Below are 12293 nucleotides of genomic sequence, written 5' to 3' on the forward strand. Positions count from 1 at the left end.
TCAAGTGCTAGGCTAACGGAATGGGTCATGTCAATCACATCATTCTCCTAATGATGTGATCCCGTTAATCAAATGACAACACATGTCTATGGTTAGAAAACATAACCATCTTTGATTAATGAGTTAGTCAAGTAGAGGCATACTAGTGACGTTATGTTTGTCTATGTATTCACACATGTATCATGTTTCCGGGTAATACAATTCTAGCATGAATAATAAACATTTATCATGATATGAGGAAATAAATAATAACTTTATCATTGCCTCTACGGCATATTTCCTTCAGTCTCCCACTTGCACTAGAGTCAATAATCTAGATTACACAGTAATGATTCTAACACCCATGGAGTCTTGGTGTTGATCATGTTTTGCTCGTGGAAGAGGCTTAGTCAACGGGTCTGCAACATTCAGATCCGTATGTATCTTGCAAATCTCTATGTCTCCCACCTGGACTTGGTCCCGGATGGAATTGAAGCATCTCTTGATGTGTTTGGTCCTCTTGTGAAATCTGGATTCCTTTGCCAATGCAATTGCACCAGTATTGTCACAGAAGATCTTCATTGGTCCCGATGCACTAGCTATGACACCTAGATCGGAAATGAACTCCTTCATCTAGACTCCTTCATTTGCTGCTTTCGAAGCAGCTATGTACTCCGCTTTACATGTAGATCCCGCCACGACGCTTTGTTTAGAACTGCACCAACTTACAGCTCCACTGTTTAATAAAAACACGTATCCGGTTTGTGATTTAGAATCGTCCGGATTAGTGTCAAAGCTTGCATCGATGTAACCATTTACGACTAGCTCTTTGTCACCTCCATAAACGAGAAACATATCCTTAGTCCTTTTCAGGTATTTCAGGATGTTCTTGACCGTTGTCCAGTGATCCACTCCTAGATTACTTTGGTACCTACCTGCTAAGCTTATTGCTAAGCATACGTCAGGTCTGGTACACAGCATTGCATACATGATAGAGCCTATGGCTGAAGCATATGGAACATCTTTCATTTTCTCTCTATCTTTTGCTGTGGTCGGGCATTGAGTCTGACTCAACTTCACACCTTGTAATACATGCAAGAATCCTTTCTTTGCCTGATCCATTTTGAACTTTTTAAAAAATTTATCAAGGTATGTGCTTTGTGAAAGTCCAATTAAGCGTCTTGATCTATCTCTATAGATCTTGATGCCCAATATGTAAGCAGCTTCACCGAGGTCTTTCATAGAAAAACTTTTATTCAAGTATCCCTTTATGCTATCCAGAAATTCTATATCATTTCCAATTAATAATATGTCATCTACATATAATATCAGAAATGCTACAGAGCTCCCACTCACTTTCTTGTAAATACAGGCTTCTCCAAAAGTCTTTATAAAACCATATGCTTTGATCACACTATCAAAGCGTTTATTCCAACTCCGAGATGCTTGCACCAGTCCATAAATGGATCACTGGAGCTTGCATACTTTGTTAGCACCTTTTGGATCAACAAAACCTTCTGGTTGCATCATATACAACTCTTCTTCCAGAAATCCATTCAAGAATGCAATTTTGACATCCATTTGCCAAATTTCATAATCATAAAATGCAGCAATTGCAAACATGATTCGGACAGACTTAAGCATCGCTACGGGTGAGAAAGTCTCATCGTAGTCAACCTCTTGAACTTGTCGAAAACCTTTTGCAACAAGTCAAGCTTTGTAGACAGTTACATTACCATCAGCGTCAGTCTTCTTCTTAAAAATCCATTATTCTCAATGGCTTGCCGATCATCGGGCAAGTCAACCAAAATCCATACTTTGTTCTCATACATGGATCCCATCTCAGATTTCATGGCTTCTAGCCATTTTGCGGAATCTGGGCTCATCATCGCTTCCTCATAGTTTGTAGGTTTGCCATGGTCAAGTAACATGACTTCCAGAATAGGATTACCGTACCACTCTGGTGCGGATCTTACTCTAGTAGACCTACGAGGTTCAGTAGAAACTTGATCTGAAGTTTCTTGATCAATATCATTAGCTTCCTCACTAATTGGTGTAGTTGTCACAGGAACCGGTTCTTGTGATGGACTACTTTCCAGTAAGGGAGCAGGTACAGTTACCTTATCAAGTTCTACTTTCCTCCCACTCACTTATTTCGAGAGAAACTCCTTCTCTAGAAAGGATCCGAATTTAGCAACGAAAATCTTGCCTTCAGATCTGTGATAGAAGGTGTACCCAATAGTCTCTTTTGGGTATCCTATGAAGACACATTTCTCTGATTTGGGTTCGAGCTTATCTGGTTGAAGTTTCTTCACATAAGCATCGCATCCCCAAACTTTAAGAAACGACAACTTTGGTTTCTTGCCAAACCACAGTTCATAAGGCGTCGTCCCAACGGATTTTGATGGTGCCCTATTTAACGTGAATGCGGCTGTCTTTAGAGCATAACCCCAAAACGATAGCGGTAAATCAGTAAGAGACATCATAGATCGCACCATATCTAGTAAAGTACGATTACGACGTTCGGACACACCATTTCGTTGTGGTGTTCCGGGTGGCGTGAGTTACGAAACTATTCCACATTGTTTCAAATGTAAACCAAACTCATAACTCAAATATTCTCCTCCACGATCAGATCATAGAAACTTTATTTTCTTGTTACGATGATTTTCCACTTCACTCTGAAATTCTTTGAACTTTTCAAATGTTTCAGACTTATGTTTCATCAAGTAGATATACCCATATCTGCTCAAATTATCTGTGAAGGTGAGAAAATAACGATACCCGCCGCAAGCCTCAATATTCATTGGACCACATACATCAGTATGTATGATTTCCAACAAATCAGTTGCTCGCTCCATAGTTCCGGAGAATGGCGTTTTAGTCATCTTGCCCATGAGGCACGGTTCGCAAGTACCAAGTGATTCATAATCAAGTAATTCCAAAAGTCCATCAGTATGGAGTTTCTTCATACGCTTTACACCGATATGACCTAAACGGCAGTGCCACAAATAAGTTGCACTATCATTATCAACTCTGCATCTTTTGGCTTCAACATTATGAATATGTGTATCACTACTATCAAGATTCAATAAAAATAGACCACTCTTCAAGGGTGCATGACCATAAAAGATATTACTCATATAAATAGAACAACCATTATTCTCTGATTTAAATGAATAACCGTCTCGCATCAAACAAGATCCAGATATAATGTTCATGCTCAACGCTGGCACCAAATAACAATTATTTAGGTCTAAAACTAATCTCGATGGTAGATGTAGAGGTAGCATGCCGACCGCGATCACATCGACTTTGGAACCATTTCCCACGCGCATCGTCACCTCGTCCTTAGCCAATCTTCGCTTAATCCGTAGTCCCTGTTTCGAGTTGCAAATATTAGCAACAGAACCATTATCAAATACCCAGGTACTACTGCGAGCATTAGTAAGGTACACATCAATAACATGTATATCACATATACCTTTGTTCACTTTTCCATCCTTCTTATCCGCCAAATACTTGGGGCAGTTCCGCTTCCAGTGACCAGTCTGCTTGCAGTAGAAGCACTCAGTCTCAGGCTTAGGTCCAGACTTGGGTTTCTTCTCTTGAGCAGCAACTTGTTTGCTGTTCTTCTTAAAGTTCCCCTTCTTCTTCCCTTTGCCCTTTTTCTTGAAACTGGTGGTCTTATTAACCATCAACACTTGATGCTCCTTCTTGATTTCTACCTCCTCTATTTTTAGCATTGCGAAGAGCTCGGGAATAGTCTTGTCCATCCCTTGCATATTATAGTTCATCACGAAGCTCTTGTAGCTTGGTGGCAGTGATTGAAGAATTCTGTCAATGACACTATCATCAGGAAGATTAACTCCCAGTTGAATCAAGTGATTATTATACCCAGACATTTTGAGTATGTGTTCACTGACAGAACTATTCTCCTCCACCTTACGGCTATAGAACTTATTGGAGACTTCATATCTCTCAATCCGGGCATTTGCTTGAAATATTAACTTCAACTCCTAGAACATCTCATATGCTCCATGACGTTCAAAACGTCGTTGAAGACCCGGTTCCAAGACGTAAAGCATGGCACAGTAAATTATCGAGTAGTCATCAGCTTTGCTCTGCCAGACGTTCTTAACGTTGTCAGTTGCATCAGCAGCAGGCCTGGCACCTAGTGGTGCTTCCAGGACGTAATTCTTCTGTGCAGCAATGAGGATAATCCTCAGGTTACGGACCCAGTCCATGTAATTGCTACCATCATCTTTCAACTTTGCTTTCTCAAGGAACGCATTAAAATTCAACGGAACAACAACACGAGCCATCTATCTACAACAAACATAGACAAGCATAATACTATCAGGTACTAAGTTCATGATAAATTTAAGTTCAATTAATCATATTACTTAAGAACTCCCACTTAGACAGACATCTCTCTAGTCATCTAAGTGATCACGTGATCCAAATCAACTAAACCATGTCCGATCATCACGTGAGATGGAGTAGTTTCAATGGTGAACATCACTATGTTGATCATATCTACTATATGATTCACGTTCGACCTTTCGGTCTCCATGTTCCGAGGCCATATCTGTATATGCTAGGCTCATCAAGTTTAACCTGAGTATTTCGCGTGTGCAACTGTTTTGCACCCGTTGTATTTGAACGTAGAGCCTATCACACCCGATCATCACGTGGTGTCTCAGCACGAAGAACTTTCGCAATGGTGCATACTCAAGGAGAACACTTCTTGATAATTTTAGTGAGAGATCATCTTAAAATGCTACCATCAATCAAAGCAAGATAAGATGCATAAAGGATAAACATCACATGCAATCAATATAAGTGATATGATATGGCCATCATCATCTTGTGCTTGTGATCTCCATCTCCGAAGCACCGTCGTGATCACCATCGTCACCGGTGCGACACCTTGATCTCCATCGTAGCATCGTTGTCGTTACACCATCTATTGCTTCTACGACTATCGCTACCGCTTAGTGATAAAGTAAAGCAATTACAGGGCGTTTGCATTTCATACAATAAAGCGACAACCATATGGCTCCTGCCAGTTGCCAATAACTTCGGTTACAAAACATGATCATCTCATACAATAAAATATAGCATCACGTCTTGACCATATCACATCACAACATGCCCTGCAAAAACAAGTTAGACGTCCTCTACTTTGTTGTTGCAAATTTTACATGGCTGCTACGGGCTGAGCAAGAACCGTTCTTACCTACGCATCAAAACCACAACGATAGTTCGTCACGTTAGTGCTGTTTTAACCTTCGCAAGGACCGGGCGTAGCCACACTCGGTTCAACTAAAGTGAGAGAGACAGACACCCGCCAGTCACCTTTAAGCACGAGTGCTCGTAACGGTGAAACCAGTCTCGCGTAAGCGTACGCGTAATGTCGGTCCGGGCCGCTTCATCTCACAATACCGCTGAACCAAAGTATGACATGCTGGTAAGAAGTATGACTTGTATCGCCCATAACTTACTTGTGTTCTACTCGTGCATATAACATCAACGCATAAAACCTGGCTCGGATGCCACTGTTGGGGAACGTAGTAATTTCAAAAAAAATCCTACGCACACGCAAGATCATGGTGATGCATAGCAACGAGAGGGGAGAGTGTTGTCCATGTACCCTCGTAGACCGTAAGCGGAAGCATTATGACAACGCGGTTGATGTAGTCGTACGTCTTCACGATCCGACCGATCCAAGTACCGAACGTATGACACCTCCGAGTTCAGCACATGTTCAGCTCGATGATGATCCCCGGACTCCGATCCAGCAGGGTGTCGGGGATGAGTTCCGTCAGCACGACGGCGTGGTGACGATGATGATGTTCTACCGACACAGGGCTTCGCCTAAGCACCGCAACAATATGACCGAGGTGGAATATGGTGGAGGGGGGCACCGCACACGGCTAAGGAACGATCACGAAGATCAACTTGTGTGTCTAGAGGTGCCCCCCTGCCCCCGTATATAAAGAAGGGAGGGAGGAGGTGCGGCCGACCCCTAGGGGTGCGCTTGGAGGAGTCCTACTCCCACCGGGAGTAGGACTCCCCCCTCTTGCCTTGGTGGAGAAGGAAAGGGGGGAAGGGAAAGAGGAAAGGGGGCGCCGCCCCCCTTCCTTGTCCTATTCGGACTAGGGGGGAGGGGGCGCGCGGCCTGCCCTGGCCGGCCCTCCTCTTCTCCCTCATGGCCCACTAAGGCCCATTAACCCCCGGGAGGGTTCGGTAACCCCCCGGTGTTCCGGTAAAATCGATATTTCACCCGGAACTATTCCGATATCCAAATATAAGCTTCCAATATATCAATCTTTATGCTCGACCATTTCGAGACTCCTCGTCATGTCCGTGATCACATCCGGGACTCCGAACAACCTTTGGTTCATCAAACTTATAAACTCATAATAAAACTGTCATTGTAACGTTAAGCGTGCGGACCCTACGGGTTCGAGAACTATGTAGACATGACCTAGAACTATTCTCGGTCAATAACCAATAGCGGAACCTGGATGCTCATATTGGCTCCTACATATTCTACGAAGATCTTTATCGGTCAAACTGCATAACAACATACGTTGTTCCCTTTGTCATCGGTATGTTACTTGCCCGAGATTCGATTGTCGGTATCCAATACCTAGTTCAATCTCGTTACCAGCAAGTCTCTTTACTCGTTACATAATGCATCATTCCGTAACTAACTCATTAGCTACATTGCTTGCAAGGCTTATAGTGATGTGCATTACCGAGAGGGCCCAAAGATACCTCTCCGACAATTGGAGTGACAAAACCTAATCTCGAAATACGCCAACTCAACATGTACCTTCGGAGACACCTGTAGAGCTCCTTTATAATCACCCAGTTACGTTGTGACATTTGGTAGCACACAAAGTGTTCCTCCGGTAAACGGGAGTTGCATAATCTCATAGTTGTAGGAACATGTATAAGTCATGAAGAAAGCAATAGCAACATACTAAACGATCAAGTGCTAGGCTAACGGAATGGGTCATGTCAATCACATCATTCTCCTAATGATGTGATCCCGTTCATCAAATGACAACACATGTCTATGGTTAGGAAACATAACCATCTTTGATTAATGAGCTAGTCAAGTAGAGGCATACTAGTGACGTTATGTTTGTCTATGTATTCACACATGTATCATGTTTCCGGGTAATACAATTCTAGCATGAATAATAAACATTTATCATGATATGAGGAAATAAATAATAACTTTATTATTGCCTCTAGGGCATATTTCCTTCAGTTCTGTGTTCTAAGTATAGAAGAGAATGGCCTGAAGAACGTGACCTTCAGCATGAAATAGAAAGGAAGAAAGAGAGAGATCTGAGGGAAAAGCTCAAGGAACAACAGAGCCAGAGGGAAGCTGAGCAATATCATGTGTGAGGCCAAGGAGAGTGGGGCTCATCTAGTAGAGGTGAAGATGGTCGATATGGATATCGCCCACACTATCCCACAGAGAGAAGGAGGGGGTACTACATCAGGAAACATAGACAGGCGCATGAGGAGAGGAGAAGGAGGGGAAAACAGCCCCCATGGCGATCCAAACTCAAGGAAGAGGAGGCCGAGACAGATGTGGGTGCCCAAAGGAGAGGGGGACAAGCAAGAGGGTGATGAATCATTTATACGGGACACGAGACAGAAGACCTCATCTGTGTTTGACTGCATCAAAGAGCAAGGAGATTTATCGGCGGCCCCTGCCAGGGAGCAGGGCCGTCGGGAACAATGATTTTCTTGGCCTGGAACTGCCGGGGGTTGGGGTTGGACTCGGCAGTAGGGGGACCTGATTAGGTCGTACAACCCAGCGGTGGTGTTTTTATCAGAAACAAAAAACAGATCGGGGATGATGGATAGGCTTAAGTGGAGCTTGGGGTTCAGTAAAGGGGTTGCGGTGGATTGTAAGGGAAAGAGTGGCGGACTAGCACTGTGGTGGAGGGATCATGTTGAAGTAATAGTGAGACCGTTGTGTCAATACTACATTGATACAACAATAGTGGCTGATGGTGTATCCTTTAGATTCAATGGAATCTATGGGGAGCCATGCATTGAGAAGAGAAAGAAGACTTGGGAGATTCTGCGATATCTTAGAGCCCAAGACAATCTCCCATGGCTTTGTGCGGGTGATTTTAATGAAGCATTACGACAGGATGAGCAGCAGGGGGGTAACCCGAGACCAAGGAGACAGATGGAGCTATTTGAGGATTGCCTGTCCGACTCGGGCTGGCAGACCTCAGTTTCTCAGGGTACCCATTTACATGGGATAATAAGCGGGAGCTTGGGGATAATATTCAGGGTCGCCTGGATAGGGCGACGTGTAACGGTGATTTTGCGCAACGGTTCCCGTCTGTTGAAGTGTAGCACATGATGACCGAAGAATCAGACCATCAGGCGTTAATCATCAAGGCTTTAGCAACGGAGGGGGAATCTCGTGCGAGGGGACAGAGAGCATTCATTTATGAGGCAGCATGGGCAAGGCATGAGGAATACGAGACCATGGTAGCTGTTGCATGGGGGGATGCTCATGCAGCCAATCAGCGGGACGGGCCGCTTGAAGCAACAGTTAATAGCTTAAGGGAGGCGACGAGAGCCATGCATGTGTGGAGTCGAAGGGTTTTTGGATCCATAAAGAGACAAATCGTGCATCTTAAGGCATAGCTGGTGGATGCAAAAGAGAGGGCCGCCCGTACAGGATATAGACAAGAGATAAAGGACATTGAAGATCAGTTGCATGAGCTTTATGAGAGGGAAGAGGTGTATTACAAGCAGCGATCAAGGGTAGATTGGTTGACGGAGGGAGACCAAAATACCAAGTATTTTCAAAACCGAGCCTCGCACAGGAAAAGAAAGAATACAGTGAAGGTTCTTAGGAGAGAGGATGGGACAAAGTGCATGGACGATGAAGGGATGAGGAAGATGGCCGCTCAGTTCTACGCTCACCTATTCACTTCTGAGGGTTCGTTGAACGGTGAGAGGGTATTGCAGCATATTCAAGGGGCAGTGACCGACGAGATGGATGCAAAACTTTTAGCCCCGTTCATCGATGAAGAGATTGAGCAGGCTCTCTTTCAGATGGGGCCTACTGAGGCACCGGGACCGGACGTTCTTCCAGCCATGTTCTACCAACGCCACTGGGTGTTGGTAAAGGATGATGTGTGCGGTGCAATTCGTGATTTCCTCGCGGGGACGGCAGCACCGAATGGCTTCAATGACACGATTATTGTGATGATTCCAAAAGTGAAGGCGCCGGAGTTATTGACGCAGTTTTGACCCATAAGCCTGTGCAACATGCTATATAAGATTGCGGCGAAGGCACTGGCCAATCGCCTCAAGGTGGTTCTTCCATTCATGATCTCAGATGAGCAGAGTGCGTTCGTGCCAGGAAGACTTATTACTGACAATGTGTTGGTGGCGTATGAATGTGTGCACGCAATTCGGAAAAGGAAGAGGAGGAAACCTATGTGTGCTATCAAGCTGGATATGATGAAGGCTTATGACCGGGTGGAGTGGGACTTTCTTGAGCAAATGTTGCTGAGATTTGGCTTCTCTGGTCACTGGACAGAGATGGTAATGAGGTGTGTGAAAACAGCGACGTTCTCGGTGAAGTTAAATGGTGGGCTATCCGAAAGTTTTCTTCCCACCAGAGGCCTCCGGCAAGGAGACCGCTCTCCCCATATCTCTTCTTTTTTGTGTAGAAGGTTTTTCTGCTTTACTGAAAGCTGCTCAAAGGGAGAAGAACATCAAAGGGGTCTCTTTTGGGAGTGGAGGACCAACTGTCACTCATTTGCTTTTCGCGGATGACAGTGTAGATTTTGTGGAGGGATCGAGAGAGAGCTTTGAGGCCTTGCACCACATCTTGCTGGACTATGAGGTGGCATCGGGCCAAAAAGTTAATCTTGAAAAATCAGCGGTCTTCTTTGGTAAGGGCACGTTGGATGATGACAAAAGTGAGCTCAAGCAGGTGCTGCAAATCTCAGAAGAGGCATTGAGTGAGAGGTATTTGGGCCTGCCCACGGTGGTGGGGAGATCCAAGGACGGTACCTTCAAATACGTGAAGGAGAGTGCAAAAGGAAAAGTTTCTGGATGGAAGGGCCAAGGCTTGTCTAAGATGGCAAGAGAGGTGCTGGTCAAGTCCGGCCTTCAGTCAACACCAACTTTTACTATGAGCTGTTTTCAACTCACGAAGAAAATGTGCGGAAATCTGTCTTCTATTTCTTCGAACTTCTGGTGGGGCGAAACAGACGGTCACAAGAAGGTGCACTGGGTCGGATGGGACAGAATGTGTATGAGAAAGCATGAAGGGGGGCTAGGATTTCGAGATCCGGAAGCGTTCAACCAAGCTATGCTAGCTAAACAGGCATGGCGTCTGCTCCAAGTGCCGGAGTCGTTATGTGGAAGGGTCCTAAGGGCTAGGTATTACTCTGATGGAACTATCTTAACTGCTACATGCCTAGATGGTGGATCCTTCACATTCAGACGCATACTACACGGACGTGACTTGCTCATTGATGGTCTGATCTGGCGTATTGGGGACGGCTCGCAAGTTAAGATCCACCACGACAACTGGATACCAAGGAGCGGCAGTCTAAGGCCACTGGGGCAATTATACATGGCTGGCATTAGGCGAGTCAGGGATCTGCTAGAGGGCGATGGTAGCTCCTGGAACAAAGAACTAGTGATGGAGATGTTTTCACCTGACGAAGCACATGAAATATTAGAAATTCCAGTTGGGGGACGGGGTGTACAAGATTACCAAGCTTGGAACTACACTAAAAGTGGTATCTTCATTGTACGGTCATCATACCATCTCCGCATGAGCCAAAATCGGGTGAGGCACGGACGACCGGAGACCTCATCCTCAGTTGCGGATCACAAATCCAGGCTGAGCCTCTGGGACACGGTTGCGCCGAGGAAAGTCAAAATTCATATGTGGCGATTGATACGAAACGGTTTGGCCGTGGGGGAGGAGCTCTTGAGGAGGAAGATTAAGGCTGGTGTTTTCCGTGTTGCGTGCGGTCGTGAGGAGACGAACCTGCATAGGTTTTGGGGCTGCTATCATTCTGTCAAGTTTTGGAAGATAATGCATTCGGAGTTGGGAGTACCGGTGGCGATCCCACCGGATTCAGTTCGCTCCCAGAGTGCGTTGTCAAGATGGTTGCTTTCGTGGTTTGCGGAGGCCTCAGATGATGAGCGAGCTGTTATGGTACAAGGCACGTACGCGTTGTGGCTTGCGAGGAACAACACACGCGATGGCCAGGAGATTGAAGAAGCGGATTCCATTGCACAACGGGTCTTTAGCATGATGACGGAGTGGCAGGCTATCCATGGATGGAAGGCCAAGCAAGTCAAGCCAAGGGCAAAGGAAAAGTGGAAACCCCCGGCGGAGGGGTGGATCAAGGTCAATGTGGATGGTGCAACAACTAAGGGAGGAGAGATAGGAGGAGCAGGGATGATCTTTAGAAACAATGTAGGCGCATACCTGGGCGGTGCATGTCATGTCCTCCCACTGGGGAGTGACCCGGAGAGGAGTGAGCTCCTGGCATGCCGGAGAGCTGCCCAGATGGCCAGCGACTTAAACATCGCAAACTTACACATAGAGACGGACTGCAAGGCAATTGTTGGCAAGCTCCAGAACACGCAGAAAGATCTCTCACCTTTGGGGCCTATCGTGGAGGAAGTCAGACAGTTGTTTAAGGGAGAACTGGAAGATTTCTTGGGTGAGGCGGGAAGCCAATGGTGCTGCACACTCGCTAGCCAAGGAAGCTGTAACGAATAAAATTTGCAAGGTGTGGCTGCATGCCCCAGATTTTATTTTGCACGTTGTAGCAGACGAGATCCCCATGTGGGAACATTGAATAAAGTTTGAGTGATTTTCAAAAAAAAAGCCAGAAACTTCTGTCTCGCCGAACCTTTTTCCTACGGGAGTTTGCCGCGAGTTTGCCAAACTTGTCGTCCTGGGCCCACCACTTTCTTTGCGTGGGACCCACTGTCATTTACCTAGTCCAATATGAGTAGCGAGGTACCCTATAAAAAAAAGAGTAGCGAGGAGGGAGACCAGTCCACGAACGCCCTAGTCAACACGGAGCCCGCCATGGTCAACGGACGCGTCTCCATCGCCCCGAAACCCAAACCGAAACGCACTCCTCGAGTCCACCAGTCCAAGTCCACCTCACCCTAATCCCCCAGATCCACCCCCCCTAGATCGCATCCCAGCCGTCTGTCCAACGCTAACCCCTCTCCCGGAAGCTAAAACCCAGCGCAACAAATCAAATTTA

This window comes from Triticum dicoccoides, chromosome 2B (genome assembly GCF_002162155.2).
Source record: "Triticum dicoccoides isolate Atlit2015 ecotype Zavitan chromosome 2B, WEW_v2.0, whole genome shotgun sequence".
NCBI lineage: Eukaryota > Viridiplantae > Streptophyta > Magnoliopsida > Poales > Poaceae > Triticum > Triticum dicoccoides.